Here is a 16235-nt window from a genome sequence, read left to right on the forward strand (position 1 = left end):
ACCCTAATCCCAACCCTAACCCTAATCCCAACCCTAATCCCAACCGTAAACATAATCCAAACCCTAACCCCAACTTTAGCCCCGACCCTAACCCTAAATTTAGCCCCAACCCTAACCCTAACTTTAGCCCCAACCCTAACCCTAACTTTAGCCCCAACTCTAACCGTAAGTTTAACCCTAACCCTAATGAGAAAATGGAAATTTTATTGTTTATCCCTAACTAAAGGGGTGATAAAGGGGGGTTTGATTTACTATTTATAGTGGATTTTTATAGCGGGTTTTTATGTTTGGCAGCTGTCACACACTAAAAGATGCTTTTTATTGCAAAAAATAGTTTTTGCATCACAACATTTTGAGAGCTTTAATTTTTCCATATTCTGGCCCACAGAGTCATGTGAGGTCTTGTTTTTGGTGGGACGAGTTGTCGTTTTTATTGGTACCATTTTTGGGCACATTACATTTTTTGATCCCTTTTTATTCCGATTTTTGTGAGGCAGAATGAACAAAAATCAGCAATTCATGAATTTCTTTTGGGACGGGCGTTTATACTGTTCCGAGTGTGGTAAAATTGCTAAAGCAGTTTTATTCTTCAGATCAGTACGATGACAGTGATACCTCATTTATTTTTTTTATCGTTTTATACAATAAAAACTATTTTATATAAAAAATAATAATTTTTGCATCGCTTTATTCTGAGAGCTATAACTTTTTCATTTTTCTGGTGATGGAGCTGTATGGGGGCTTATTTTTTGCGGGACAAGATGATATTTTAAGCGGTACCACGTTTATTTATATCCATCTTTTTGATCGCGTGTTATTCCACTTTTTGTTCAGTGGTATGATGGTAAAGCATTGTTTTTTTGCCTTGTTTTTTTTTTTTAATGGTGTTCACTAAAGGGGTTAACTAGTGGGACAGTTTTATAGGTCGGGTCATTATGGATGCAGCGATACTAAATATGTGTACTTTTATTGTCTGGGGTTTTTTTTCATTCAAATATTTTTTTATTGAAGGAATAAATATTTTAAAAAAAATTGTATAACTCATTCTTACTTTTATACTGTGTCCCACTATGGGACACTCATTTTCTGCACGCTGATCACTTCTATAGCATGCAGATCTGTACACTATTGAAGCTGTCAGCACTATAGTTTCTATTACACTGACCTGAGAGACTTCCTGGTCATCACTGCGCATGACAGGAAGTCTCTCAGGTCTGGAGACCCGAATGTCATCATGACGACATCGGGTCTCCATGACCGTGATCGGGGCATGCCACAGGGTCTCCAATCTAAAGGCAGAGGGGCTGTCAGCCCCTCTGCCGGCTCCAGAACACTGCGACCATGTTTGATCACAGTGTTTCGAGGGTTAAAGTGCCGGGAGCAGTGAGAATCAGCTGACACCCGGCCTCGATCACCCGGCGGCACGGCTGATTGCATTGGACGTACTATTCCGTCCATGGGTATTAAGTCCCAGGTCATATGGATGGAATAGTACGTCCAATGCCAAAAAGGGGTTAAGCACTTTACCTTCACATTGCCACTTACATATAGTTTTATGCGATTACCTTGTCTTCATTTAGAGCACTGCCTTATACTGTGTACAATAGAGTAACTGTCCGGAACTATAAAGCCTTCAATTCTAGTGGCAGTCTGTACATTAATAACTGATTTAATTCTATGGAACTTTCCATGCATATACACATGAGGTGCTAGGTATCATAATTTTTATTTATGGTTGTTAAAGACTTATTATGGATAACCCTTTACTCCTGCTTCGGCAGTACTATTCTGTTTATTATTCATTTTATGTATTCTATTTAAATAAAATTAACTACTTGGTATAAGATGCAATGTTCTCCCTTTTTGCTTTAATCAGCTGGTAAAGGTTGATTTTGTTTAATGTGCATTGAGTTTTGCTTTTATTAATCCCATTGTTATTGGGATATCATAGTGTTTGATACATACTATGTGTATAGTTTCTTTTTTTTGTTATATTTTTAAAGGGACAAAAGGGCGTTTTAAACCTTTTGTGGTTTTTTATTCTTTTCATATTTTTTAAAACCTTTTTTTTCACTATTTGATGTTAAATTCCCTTTAGGGGACCTGAATCTGCGATCATCAGCACTGCAATGTATAGTGAAAATATAGGCTGGCTTTCACAGGAGGATTGTAATGAAAGATAATGCGGTCTTCAGCAGACCCTCAGCTGTCATGACATCCCACCAGCACATCGCGTTCAAGTAATGAGCATGCCGATAGGAGCCTGGAACGATGCATGCCCCTGTCAGCGTGTGTTAAATGCTGCTGTCAGAGATTGACAGCGAGATTTAATAGGCTATCGACCACAGGCTGAGCTCCACTCCACTTCCTCCTGTGAGATGCATATGATGGCTGATTAAATCAGCTGTCATGTGCTGGGAAGAATGCATGCTCAGTGTGCGAGCCTGCATCAAAGTCAGGGAGCTGAAATATGATGGAAGCTTACATCATATGTCATGAATGAAGTTAAGACTGGACAACCCCCATTAATATGTGTTTTTTCTTTAACATGTTTTTTGCAATCCTATTCACTATTTGCAATAAAACTTTTCATGGTGCTTTGATCAAGCCCCAACATCTTAGCAATTTTAAGAGTGCTGCATACCTCTGTAATACTTTTAAGAATTTTTACATTTTTGGAGTCAGTTAACTTCTTTTAAATTTTAATTTAGGAAGTGCAACTGACATTTTGTACATGTCCCTCCTCTTTTTTGAATGGCATTGGTCTAGTGAGTGGAGGAACATTATGTTTGTGTGTGTGTATATATATATATATATATATATATATATATATAAATTATTCTTTATTATAGCGCCATTTATTCCATGGCGCTTTACATGTGAGGAGGAGTATACATAATAAAAAACAAGTACAATAATCTTAATCAATACAAGTCACGACTGGTACATGAGGAGAGAGGACCCTGCCCACGAGGGCTCACAATCTACAAGGGATGGGTGAGAATACAGTGGGCGAGGGATATATATATTTATATATATATCAACAAAATAGCAGCACAGTCCTACTGTTGTGAGTGCAATACTTTCACAAGCAACCAGCCAAGAAGCCTCAGAGTGTAGAAAAAATAGCCCACGCCTTCAGGAAAATGGCCACTGGGAAAGCAGTGCCTCACTACCGACACACAGCCCACAGCATCACACCACTTCGGCTGCCGCCAACTTCCAGAATAAGGAACCCTGCCTCCTGTGATCCCGCTCCACCACCATCACAACCCCCCTCTAAGTAACATGCGAACTATAAGACGCACCCCATATTCCCGACTAATTTGGGAAGCAAATTGTGTCTTATTGTCCGTAAAATACTGTATTTTTTTTTAGAAAGGCTTCAAATGAGGAGCTAAAATGTTGCATGTATCTGTTGTAAAGCTGCAGTAGCATCGTATGCAGTGAAGAAGCAGTGACCCACAAAGTCAAACACAAAAGTCTCTTTTAATGTGTTTCTTCACAGCATTAAAGTCCAATTCACATAAATGCATATATCTTCAGTGGATAATATCAGTGACCAGTTTACACCAGTTCAAAGCAATACATATCACATGGTTTTAGATTTGCGTTCCCTAAACAGGCCAGACTTCCCTTTTCCAGTTTCCCTGGGCGACCGCACGCCATCTCACAGTCTCTATACATCTCCATACACACAGCCTCATATGTTGCAGACACTACACATGCCAGCCCTCCTCTGACTAGTTCTCGTGGGTGTCCTGCATCGCTGTATCACAGTCTCTTTACAGACTCTTTACTCACACAGTCCAGGATATCCTCCGGATAGCAGTCGGGCACCATATCCACCTGTTTGCAATCGTTGCACAAGCTAGTCCTCTTTCGGGCACAGGACATCCTCCTCAGGGCACAGGACAGTCCACATCCGACTCCTTCGGGCACAGGACATCCACCTCCGGGCACAGGACTGTCCACATCCGAGACCAGTACCATGGACGACTTGCATCTCTGTGTACGCTGCGGGTGCCAGGCTATTCAGCTGCCCTGGGTGCTGGATCTGCTGGCCTGTGCCTCCATGCACTCTGCAGACCAGCACACACCAGACTAACACTGATGTGCACCTCGCACACCTGACACGACACCTGACCCACCCATACCCCTTACTGAAGGGTTTTTAAACACACACACAAACCTGTGGCCTTCAGCCACATGGAAAACCCGTAACGGAAATCCGTGACTCTCATGCACACCTATGGACTTCATCCGTCTGCATGCACATTCTGGGGAGAACAAACAGCACCCCCTAGCTGTATCAGAGGCCACAGGCTCACATTGTGCAAAATAAAGTCCACTTTTTCACCCATTTTCATTGGAGTGTTGCTTCCAATCTATCATATATGTATATACTGACTATAAGTATTGAACACGTCACCAATTTTCTAAGTAAATTTATTTCTAAAGTTGCTATTGACATGAAATACTCACCAAATGTTAATAACAACCCATCCAATACACACATGCAAAGAAATCAAACCATTGATGTCCATAAATTAAGTTATGGAGATCTGGTGAGAATGTCATACAGTATATACACTCACCGGCCACTTTATTAGGTACACCATGCTAGTAACGGGTTGGACCCCCTTTTGCCTTCAGAACTGCCTCAATTCTTCGTGGCATAGATTCAACAAGGTGCTGGAAGCATTCCTCAGAGATTCTGGTCCATATTGACATGATGGCATCACACAGTTGCCGCAGATTTGTCGGCTGCACATCCCAAAGATGCTTCATACAAGGCAGGATGGATCCATGCTTTCATGTTGTTTACGCCAAATTCTGACCCTACCATCCGAATGTCGCAGCAGAAATCGAGACTCATCAGACCAAGCAACGTTTTTCCAATCTTCTACTGTCCAATTTCGATGAGCTTGTACAAATTGTAGCCTCAGTTTCCTGTTCTTAGCTGAAAGGAGTGGTACCCGGTGTGGTCTTCTGCTGCTGTAGCCCATCTGCCTCAAAGTTCGACGCACTGTGCGTTCAGAGATGCTCTTAGGCCTACCTTGGTTGTAACGGGTGGCGATTTGAGTCACTGTTGCCTTTCTATCAGCTAGAACCAGTCTGGCCATTCTCCTCTGACCTCTGGCATCAACAAGGCATTTCCGCCCACAGAACTGCCGCTCACTGGATTTTTTTTCTTTTTCGGACCATTCTCTGTAAACCCTAGAGATGGTTGTGCGTGAAAATCCCAGTAGATCAGCAGTTTCTGAAATACTCAGACCAGCCCTTCTGGCACCAACAACCATGCCACGTTCAAAGGCACTCAAATCACCTTTCTTCCCCATACTGATGCTCGGTTTGAACTGCAGGAGATTGTCTTGACCATATCTACATGCCTAAATGCACTGAGTTGCCGCCATGTGATTGGCTGATTAGAAATTAAGTGTTAACAAGAAGTTGGACAGGTGTACCTAATAAAGTGGCCGGTGAGTGTATATATATATATATATATATATATATATATACACTCTGCTATATATATATCTCCAGTGCTGCTGTTGTGACACATGATGTCAGGGTTGGCATCACTTTCTCTGTCTTCGGACAAACAAACATGAAGAGAAGTCAGGGCTGCAGCTGATTTCGGACTTCCTCTTCATACTCAATTCGATAGGAGGTGGAGACAGTGATGCCTGCGCTGATTAGGTGCCAGAGTCACGTATCACAACAACCACATGGAAGCACTGGGAGATAAAGTTCCCGCACGGTGGAAATGGCACCAGTATGGGAGGTGAGCATAAGCTTTATTATTTTATGGGGGCCAAGCGAGAGGTATGAGAAGTTGTAGTGCAGCGAGGTTGATGCAATGTGATAGACAGGCAGTGACCCAGGAAAGTTCAAAGCAAAGTTTATTTTAATATTCAGCATACTTACAAACAGATAATAAATGGTGTCCTCCAGATTGCAGTCGGGAAACGAGACAGTCCGTATCCGAGCCCTGTTGCCGAGGGTGACTGCACCCCCATGTATCCTAAGGGGTACCAGGCCTTTTGGCTCCACTTGGCTCCATGTTGCTTCACACAAGCTAAAGTTTTGGCAGACCTTCCTGCTCTGCAGTTTTGCAAAACAAGACTGACACCCAACCTTTTGCTGCAGGGCTTCTACAAAGAACCTGTGGCCATAGGCCACACATAAGACCTGGATGGGAGGAAACAGACCGCCCCACTACCATCCTGTAGTCCGCTTCAAAAATAAAAGCACATGGCAGGTTTTATTAAATCTGCCTTGGGCAAATAGCTTGCCCAAGACCAACACTTACTTTTATTTTGCATTGCAATCACAGCTATGCCTGTGACTGCAATGGACTCCTGCGGCCTCAGTACACTTTTGTGCACATCCTGGGGGACACACAGCGACCCTCACATATAACACCAGTCACTGCTTCACAATACCCCCTCTGTTCAAACTTGTGGGATTGAACATTTTTCACCATACAAGGGGCCTGTGACAGGGCATTCGCATTTCCCTGTGACTATCCCGCCCAATGTTCCACTGAAAAACTGAAGTTTTGTAGGGACAGGAACGATCTGGTGACTTGAGCATTCCTCTTTTTTACATTGCTCATCCATACGAGGGGTGAATGCTCCGTTATCAACCAAAACTGATGCCCAAGCAAATAGAGTAGGGACTCCAATGACAACTTAATTGCCAAACACTCCTTCTCCACTACGCTATAATTTTTCTCCTCTGGGGTCAGTTTCCTGCTCAAGTAGGTGATTGGGTGTTCATCCCCATTCACCTCTTGCGACAGCACCACTCCTAGGCCTACATCTGAGGCATCCATTTGTACAATGAAGATTTTTCTGAAGTTGGGACTGAAAAGGACCGACTGTCCACAAAACGTTGACTTCAGGGACTGGAATGCTTCCTCCACTTGAGCATTCCTCCGGACCATAACTGACTTCTTACCTTTTAACAGGTCAGTTAGGGGTGCCGATCTTCCAGCAAAATTGGGTATAAGCCCGGCAGTAGTACCCACTGATGCCGAGGGATGCCCTCATCTATTGGTACTTAAAGGCTTGGGCCAGTCTTGAATTACCTCAATCTTGCTTACTTGGGGTTTGATAACCCCGCAGCCAATCACATAACCTAAATACCGGGCTTCCGTTAGTCCTATTGCGCATTTCTTTGGATTTGCTGTTAACCTCACGATTCTTAGAGACTCCAGCACTAGTGATGAGCGAGTGTACTCGTTGCTCGGGTGATCTCCGAGTATTTGTTAGTGTTCGGAGATTAAGTTTTCATCGCCTCAGCTGAATGAGTTACAGCTACTACCCAGCCTGAGTACATGTGGGGGTTGCCTGGTTGCTAGGGAATCCTCACATGTATTCAACCTGTCTAGTAGCTGTAAATTATTCAGCTGCGGCGATGAAAACTTAATCTCCAAACACTAACAAATACTCGGAGATCACCCGAGTACACTCGCTGATCACTATTCAGCACTGCTTTTAGCTGGGACAGGTAGGTATTCCAATCCGCACTAAAGATGACCATGTCATCTAAATATGCCGACGCGTATTTCTGATGGGGCTCTAACACTTTGTCCATCAGCCTCTGGAAAGTGGCCGAAGCCCCATGTAACCCAAAAGGCAAGATGACATTACCTTTTGATGAGATCGAGCATGGTGAAGTACAGGGCCTCACCCAGTCTCTCAATTAGCTGGTCCACCCGGGGCATTGGATTGAGGTCAAATTTTGACACCTCATTTAATTTTCTGAAGTCGTTACAGAATCATAATGACCCATCTGGCTTAGGTATTAGCACAGTGGGGCTAGCCCACTCACTCCAGGACTCCCATCTGAAGCATTTGCTTTAGTTCAGCCACTATGGCTTGACTCCGGGCTTCTGGCACCCAGTACGGTTTCATCCATACCCATACCTGGGGCTTGATGACAAAGTCATTCTGGATCACCGAGGTCTGCCCCGGCAGCTTTGAGAATACATATGTATTCCGTTGCACCAGAACAAGAGCCTCCCGTCACTGCTGCTTGGTGAGTGCATCATTTATTTTAACCTCACCCTCGGCAGCATCCTTGACCGGTGACAGAGGGTTCTCCATTGGTACGACTGGAGTCACCTCCTTGACCAAACATTCCTGGTCCTTCCAAGATTTTAGCAGGTTGACATGGTACAGTTGCTCGGGTTTCCTCCTCCAAGGTTGGAACACTATAATTAATTTCTCACACCTTCCCCCGTGTCTCATATGGCCCTTGCCACTTGGCCATGAGCTTACTCTCTGAGGTGGGCATTAGTACCAACACCAGGCCCCCTTCTTTAAAGGTCCTGACCTTGGCTCTCTTATTATACGTGCAGCTCTGCGCGGCCTGGGCATCCAACAGAAGCACCTTGCATGTCGCCACATGCTCGATCACACTCCGATGCAGAGTTGGCTTCTGCTCCCATGTCTCCTTGGCCACGTCCAGCAACCCCTCTGTTAGGGTACATAAAATGCATGTGTTCTTGTGTAAGGCCGGAGTCACACTAGACCATAATACGGATGAGTGCAATGAGATAAAAAAATCACATAGCACTCAGCCCAATGTTAATCTATGGGGCAGCTCCCATCATCCGATATTTTCTCGGCCGTATTCGCATGCTGCGATTGTTAGCGTATCTCGGCCGAGAATCGCCAATGCAAGTCTATGGGTGCGAGAAAAAATCGGATTACACATGGACATGCGTGCATTGCGAGAAATACAGAAGACTTCTCCAGGTGACAGGAAATTGAATCATCCATTATCAGGAAGCTCTGGCATGCAGATTTCTGGGCCACGCTGTATTGAAAAGCAGGAAGCACGCCTCCACGAAGTGTACTGTGTAGCAGCATGGCCAGACATATAAATGTGGAGATGCTGATTGCTCTGGTACATGACAGACCAGAATTATGGGACCAACGCGACGCACATTATGTGCACTTAAAGACGCAGTATGGAGGGCAATCTGTCGCCACATGTTCCCCGATTTTGATGAGCGACCTCATGAGGTTCAGCAAGAAATTTGTAAGTACCATCCTTTACCACAATTTTGTATAAATTTGGGTTCCTGATAAAAATAACCATGAACACATCATATGTGATGTGTTTATTAGTGAGGTAAATGTTAAAAACTATTGCTTGCGAATGCAAAATCATCAACATGACACACAAATATGGTTAAAATTTACTAGCAATAGTCCTTTTATATAGGACAAAGGGACTTTTATGTCCCCCTAGGCTCCAGGGCCCATGTGCGATTGTAAACCCTGTACCTTTTGGAGTTATGTGCTTGATAGTTAAAACAATTCTTGTGTTTCTTTGCAGTGAATGATGTCAGTAGACGCTGGCGGAGTTGCAGGGACCAATACCGGCGTGAACGTCAACTTTTTGGGCGTAGTGGTGATGCAGCCCCCCAAAAAGAAAATATCTTTATTTTGAGCGTCTTAATTTTCTTGCATCGGTGATGGAACTCAGACCGTAAGTGCATGCATGTCACAAAATTTTTAATACATGTTATAACGTGAATATGTTTTTCTAAAATCTTTTTGTAAATGTTTTGATTTCCAGAGCAGAGTCAAATCTGACAGAAAGGGAGACTGCATCGGACTCTGAGGTGGTGATTGACCCCGTTGGTGAAGGTGCCAAAGTGGCTGGACCATCTGCCCAACCAACAAGCAGCAACCAACCACCACCACCACAACCAGCAGCAGCGTCTTCTGCCACACAGGAGGCCAATCCAGAGGTGGAGGAAGGCGTCCACAGCAGCAGTCCAACCTTGGCTCTGGATACATCACCACAGCCTACTACATGACCACACCATGGTCGGCGCAGAAGGGTGCCTTCTACCACTGGCCCTAGGAGGCAAGTGGATACAGGGGTGTTGGAATATTTGTCCAGGGCTGCCCATGACGATGGGGAGGAAGCGTACTTCCGCAGTCTTGTCCACTACTTACGTCCCATTTCACACTCGCTCAGGCTGCTGACCAGAGGTTGTCTACAAATACTGATAGATGTGGCAACACCCCCAAACAACCCTACTCCTGTGTTTAACTACCTAGAAAGTTGGCAAATGTCATCTACAAACCTTCTGGCAGTGCAAGACCTTCCACAGGAACAAACACAACCAGTTGCAGCACCACCCCCACCACGTATTGCACCACAACAACAGCCTGCCCAAAGCAACCAACAAACACAACCTAGGCCAATGTATGAGTATCCAGCAACTGCCCAATCTGACCACTTGAGCAGGAACACGTTTGGAGGCTGGTCCCAACATGTGTCTGCTCGACATGGCCATATTGGGGGGTATGACCAAATGGGACAATCCAGTACACAGGAGTTAATGCACTTCTACCCTCAACAACAATTTTTACCTCAGACACAGGATAGATCCTTGCAACACCACCCTTCATATATATCTGGCATACCACAGGTTGAGTCAGGTTGGTCATCCACCTAGTCCAAGTTCCGCATATGCTGGCCACCCGCCATCACCACCCCCAACCTACCAGAACCTGTACATTTTTTTAACCAGTTTTTGGCCTGTCATTTACGCTGTTTTTGGTGTAATGTTATTTGTGCCCTTGGCATGTTATGCTTTATTGTTTGCTCAGGTTAATATACCTACAATTGCATATGATGTGAATATGTTGTTGGCTATTAGATATATGCTGTGAGCAGTAAAAACGTTTTTTACAAATATGAGTGTTATGTATTGTTATGACTACATACATGATGTGACTACTTAAAATATTTATTTTGTTAGGACAAACATACTACACAATTCAAACAGGAACATTATTCTATTTATTAAGTTAGAATAGAACTATAAATTAAAGCAAAACAGCATTGTCTTGCCAGACAGTCGATCCCTCAGGTGAAACAAAATAATTTGTAAGGACATCACGAACTTTTATGCCCGAGCGCTGATGACGTGAAGGAAGAACACGGGTAGTAGACAAGACAGTATTTGCATAATCAACTTCATCATCAGCAAATGATGGACAATCATGGTATCTTGTAAAGTTGTGAAGAACAACACATGCTTTTATCACGCCATTGGCATTGCCTTCACTCAGTTGAATTGCGGACTGAAGTACCTGCCATTTTGTAGTGAGAATGCAGAAGGAACACTCTACCAGACGGCGGGCGCGGGAAAGACGCAAATTAAAAATTCTACGCCGGTAGTCCAGGCCTCTCCGTGGATAGGGCCTCATGACGTTCCTTGATAATTGAAACGCCTCATCTGCTACCATCATGTAAAGCACCACATCCAAATTAGCCCCTGGTATGTGACTTGGGGTTGGGAGATCCAAATCATTATTGCACAGCCGCCGACCCATAATGGAAGAACTGAAGACTCTAGAGTCTCCAGTTCTCCCATAGGCCCCAATATCTACAATTATAAACCTGTAGCTGCTGTCGACCAGGGCCAACAGCACTACAGAGAAAAACTGTTTATAATTATAGTATTGGGTCCCTGAGTTTGGCAGCTTACGCACACGGATGTGCTTTCCGTCCAGAGCACCAATACAGTGCGGAAACTGGCATGTGTCCTGAAATCCTTGGGCAATACGTAACCAGTCTGCCATTTTAGGCTCAGGCATCACCTCTTGATGGAGTCTTCTCCAGATTTCAGAACATGTATCCCGCACAATGCCAGAAATTGTGGATTTGCCCAGTAAAAACTCTAAATGCAGTGCCGCATATGAAAGGCCAGTGGAAAGGAATCTAAAAGAAAGCAGAATATGTGTTAAAAAATACAAAATGTAACACATTACCGTGTTATATGGGCAAAAACTAAGATTAGATAACTAAGAAGCCATGTTTAATCAAACATTAAGGACATGCGATGGCTTTGATGTTCTATAAACTAAAATATTATAAAAGCACAAATGATGTTGAAGCTACATAACAATTTAATGATATACTAAAAAAAAGGGGGTAAGACCATGAAAATAAAAACATTATTTCTAAAAAGAGGATTTATACATACCGTAACGTAGATTATAGATTTGCGCATCCTGGTGTCCTTCTTGGTGATCCCTGGCCGCAAAATCTCCAACAAAATATCAAACGTTTGTATCCTCATCCGACAATAGTTGAAGAAGTTGTCCGGATTTGTCCTCAGAGCAGCATACAGACGGTTGAAATGGCCTTTATTGATCCGTTGCTTCAAAAGTGGATGTACCCACATCCGTCTCCGCCTCCTCGGATCTACAAATACTGGGTATGGCTCCCCAAAACATTGGAAAAGTAACCAGTTGTAAAGCACACGGTCTGTGGTTTTAAAAGTCAGTAGCCCAGCAAGAAGAAATCCACCAACACAAGCAGGGACTGTACTGCACAGATTGGTGGCTTCCACCTGTTTTAGGGCCATTAAATAGTGTTCTTGATGATGATTTAAATTATTTTCAGGTAAAAAAAACGTTATATGTCCATTTTGCAAGCCTGCGAGAAAATCTCTCCATACGGATGCCATACGGATGTCACACGGATGTCACACGGATAATCTGATGCAAGGAAATCGCATCCTCGCACTGCACACTATATCACTGTTTTGTAAACATTTGTGCGATTCTCGTCCATGTAAAACGGACTGTATGTTTATACGTTGTGTGTGACCCCGGCCTTAGTTGTCTGCCACCAAATTGTACATTGGAGGTTTACAGCCGGAGAAATCACGGGACATGGACAATGAGTCGTGTCTCAAATGAATTCTGGTTTATTGGTTGAAATGTACAATAATTTATAGGAAAAGTAAGGGGCTTTACCACACATTACCTCATTGCCTTATCTCATGATTATTTCTAGTCATTGCTGATGTCTGTCACCCACATGTCATTATCTATATTACTGTAATGGTCAATCAGTTAGGTCAAGCTGACATCTTGTCTCGCACGTAGCATGTCTATCTTTGATCACCATGAGTGGTACAGCATGGTACATGCATATTAGGTCACTTTAACATTATTCAGTATTTTTCATTCTTGATTAGCGGGGTGGACACGTTGTAATATCAGAGTCCACTTGACTGTGGTATAAGTCTACGTTCACATTTGCGGTCTGCGCCGCAGCGTCGGGCGCCGCAGCGTCGCCGCATGCGTCATGCGCCCCTATATTTAACATGGGGGCACATGGACATGCGTCGCACTTGCGTTTTGCGCCGCATGCGTCCCTGCGGCGCCCGCGTCCGGGCGCAGAGGACGCAGCAAGTTGCATTTTTGCTGCGTCCAAAATCAATGAAAAAAAGGACGCATGCAGCGCGAAACGCAGCATTGTGCATGCGTTTTGCTGCGTTTTTGTTTGCGTTGTGCATTGCAGCGCCGACGCTGCGGCGCACAACGCAAATGTGAACGTAGCCTAACCCGTACACATTTTAAGTAATATCTTTGATTCTTATACATATTCAGCAAAGCATCCATTTTGTCTATCAGCGTCTATTTTTGTATATCTTCACGATCAAATATATATATCAAATATATATCCTTAACACCTCGAATGCCTGCCATACAATAGCTCAAATGGAGAAAATCCTGTGTATGCCTGTGGGACCTCGCAGATAGCGAACATTAAATAGGGCAATAACATGTCCCAATCCCTCCCGTCCTTGGAGAACACCTTTCTTAAGCATGGATTTAATGGTCTTGTTAAATCTCTCTACTAAGCCATCGGTTTGTGGGTGGTACAACGACGTGCGTAGCTGCTTGATCCGGAGCAGCTTACATAGCTCCTTGCTCACCTTGGATATAAAAGGAGTCCTCTGATTGGTCAGGATCTCCTTTGGTAGCCCAAGGTGACAAAACATGGCAAACAGCTTGTGGGCTATTAGTTTTGCCGAGATGTCGGAGAGAGGTATTGCCTCTGGGCATCGTGTGGCTTAGTCCTCTATGACCAAAATATGTTGATGCCACAGGCAGATTTCACGATAGGCCCTACCAGATCCATTGCTATCCACTCAAATTGTACCTCTATGATGGGCAGAGGTACCAATGGGCTCCGGTAGTTTGCGGTGGGTGAGGTTAGTTGGCACTTCAGACATGTGTCTTAGTACCTTTGGATCTCCGTGTAAATCCCGGGCCAAAAAAACACGGCGTCTTTTTGGCCCCCAAGTGCCCTCCCAGCATATGGGTGTGAGCCATGTCGAGCAGCGCCAGACTGTAGGATTGGGACACCATCAGCTGTTCCAACACCTCAACCCAGATTTTATCCACCCTGTATAACAAATCCTGGTGGATAGCCATGCGGGGAAAAACTGCCTCGGCACCCAGTTGCTGAGCCACTCCATTAATCTTTATCACCCTTTCTCCTGCTCGGACCATGGTGGGATCCTGGATCTGAGCTGTCCCGAACTTACCAGGGGACACTTCCAGCTTGGGGTTTGGTGGGGTCTCCTTGACCTCTCCTACCAATACCTCTAGGGGAAACCTATCAGGGTTACACTCTGTCCCTAGATTGGCGACCCCTATGGCAGGTATCCCTGACTCGGGATCTTCGGGTTCCACACCCGGACTAACACTTACCTTGGGAGGGTTAACCATGGTCTCCCACAGGGACCAGAATAGGGGCAAGTCTCTTCCCACCACATGTTTGATTTCTCCACACGGTGTGGAAAAAGTAAAAGCAATTGGGTACTCCTGGAGTTCCCCATGGATACATACCAACCCCACTTTACATGCATTGGGGTTATCCCCGGCAACAAGGGACCCATGGACCAGAGTCACTAAGCTCCCCGAGTCCAAGACAGCCTCTGTTTGGTAGTGTAAAAGGAGAGGGTTTCCCCTCTAAAATATTCACTCTTATGGTTATCAAAGGAGAAACTCTCCCTACACCTCTATTGAGGTCCGATATTAACTATTAACGCTGAACTTGACTATTAATAATTAATATCCACTTAATATTCCTCAATGTTAAGGCTGCAAGAGCTGACAGCTGGAACCAGAGTCATGTACCTCAAAATGGAGGGGGCAACATCGCTGGTATGTAGTGAGTGTGATCTGAGAAGGAAGGGAGCAGGATGAAACCTTCTTGAGGTATGAATGGGCTTGGAAGAGACTGCTCGAGGAGAGACCATACTTTCCTTGGGTTTCCCAACCTCCTATGCGGGAGCAGGCAATATTGCAGGTGACACAGAAAAATTCCCACGCTAGAGTTCATATGAGTTTATGCCACCAGGGGGTGCAGAACCGCAAGTCAATGAAGCCGCATTCCATTCATTACCCAGTTTTTACATCCAGAGGCAGTTGCATTAGCAGGCTCCTTATTGTAAAATTATATAACCTCTTCAGATGGATTTACATCGTGGGACATGACTGTATGGCAGACAGGTATGGGATATTTTTTTTTACTTTTCCATTTTTTTCAGAAGATCGAGAGTCGTCAGTTGGATTGAGAGTACAATAAAGATATTAAAACCTCATGTGTATTTATTTCATTAAAATACTTTATTCATAATGTGTGTGTTTATTTAACCATTTATTACTATTGGATTAATAATGGATAGGTGTCTTGGCTTAGTGTCACCTTACATTAGCAGCACGGTGGCTCAGTGGATAGCATTGCAGCCCTGGGGTCCTGGGTTCAAATCCCACCAAGGACAACATCTGCAAGGAGTTTGTATGTTCTCCCCGTGTTTGCGTGGGTTTCCTCCGGGTACTCCGGTTTCCTCCCACATTCCAAAGACATACTGATAGGGATTCTAGATTGTGAGCCCCAACGGGGACAGCGATGACCATGTGTGCAAAAACTGTAAAGCGCTGCGGAATATGCTAGCGCTATATAAAAATAAAGATTATTATTATTAGCAAGGTGACATTAACCCCTTATTACCCCATATCCCACCGCTACTTGGGAGTGGGAAGAGAGTGGCTAAGTGCCAGAATAGACGCATCTTAAGGTACCGTCACATTAAGCGACGCTGCAGCGATATAGACAACGAGCCGATCGCTGCAGCGTCGCTGTTTAGGTCGCTAGGAGACGTCAGACACCGGCAACAGCAGAACGATGCAGGAGCTACATAGTTACATAGTTACATAGTTATTAAGGTTGAAGGAAGACTTTAAGTCCATCTAGTTCAACCCATAGCCTAGCATGCCCTAACATGTTGATCCAGGGGAAGGCAAAAAAACCCCATGTGGTAAGAGTAAGCTCCATCATGGGGAAAAAAATTCCTTCCCGACCCCACATACGGCAATCAGACTAGT

This window comes from Ranitomeya variabilis, chromosome 1 (assembly GCF_051348905.1).
Source record: "Ranitomeya variabilis isolate aRanVar5 chromosome 1, aRanVar5.hap1, whole genome shotgun sequence".
Taxonomy (NCBI): domain Eukaryota; kingdom Metazoa; phylum Chordata; class Amphibia; order Anura; family Dendrobatidae; genus Ranitomeya; species Ranitomeya variabilis.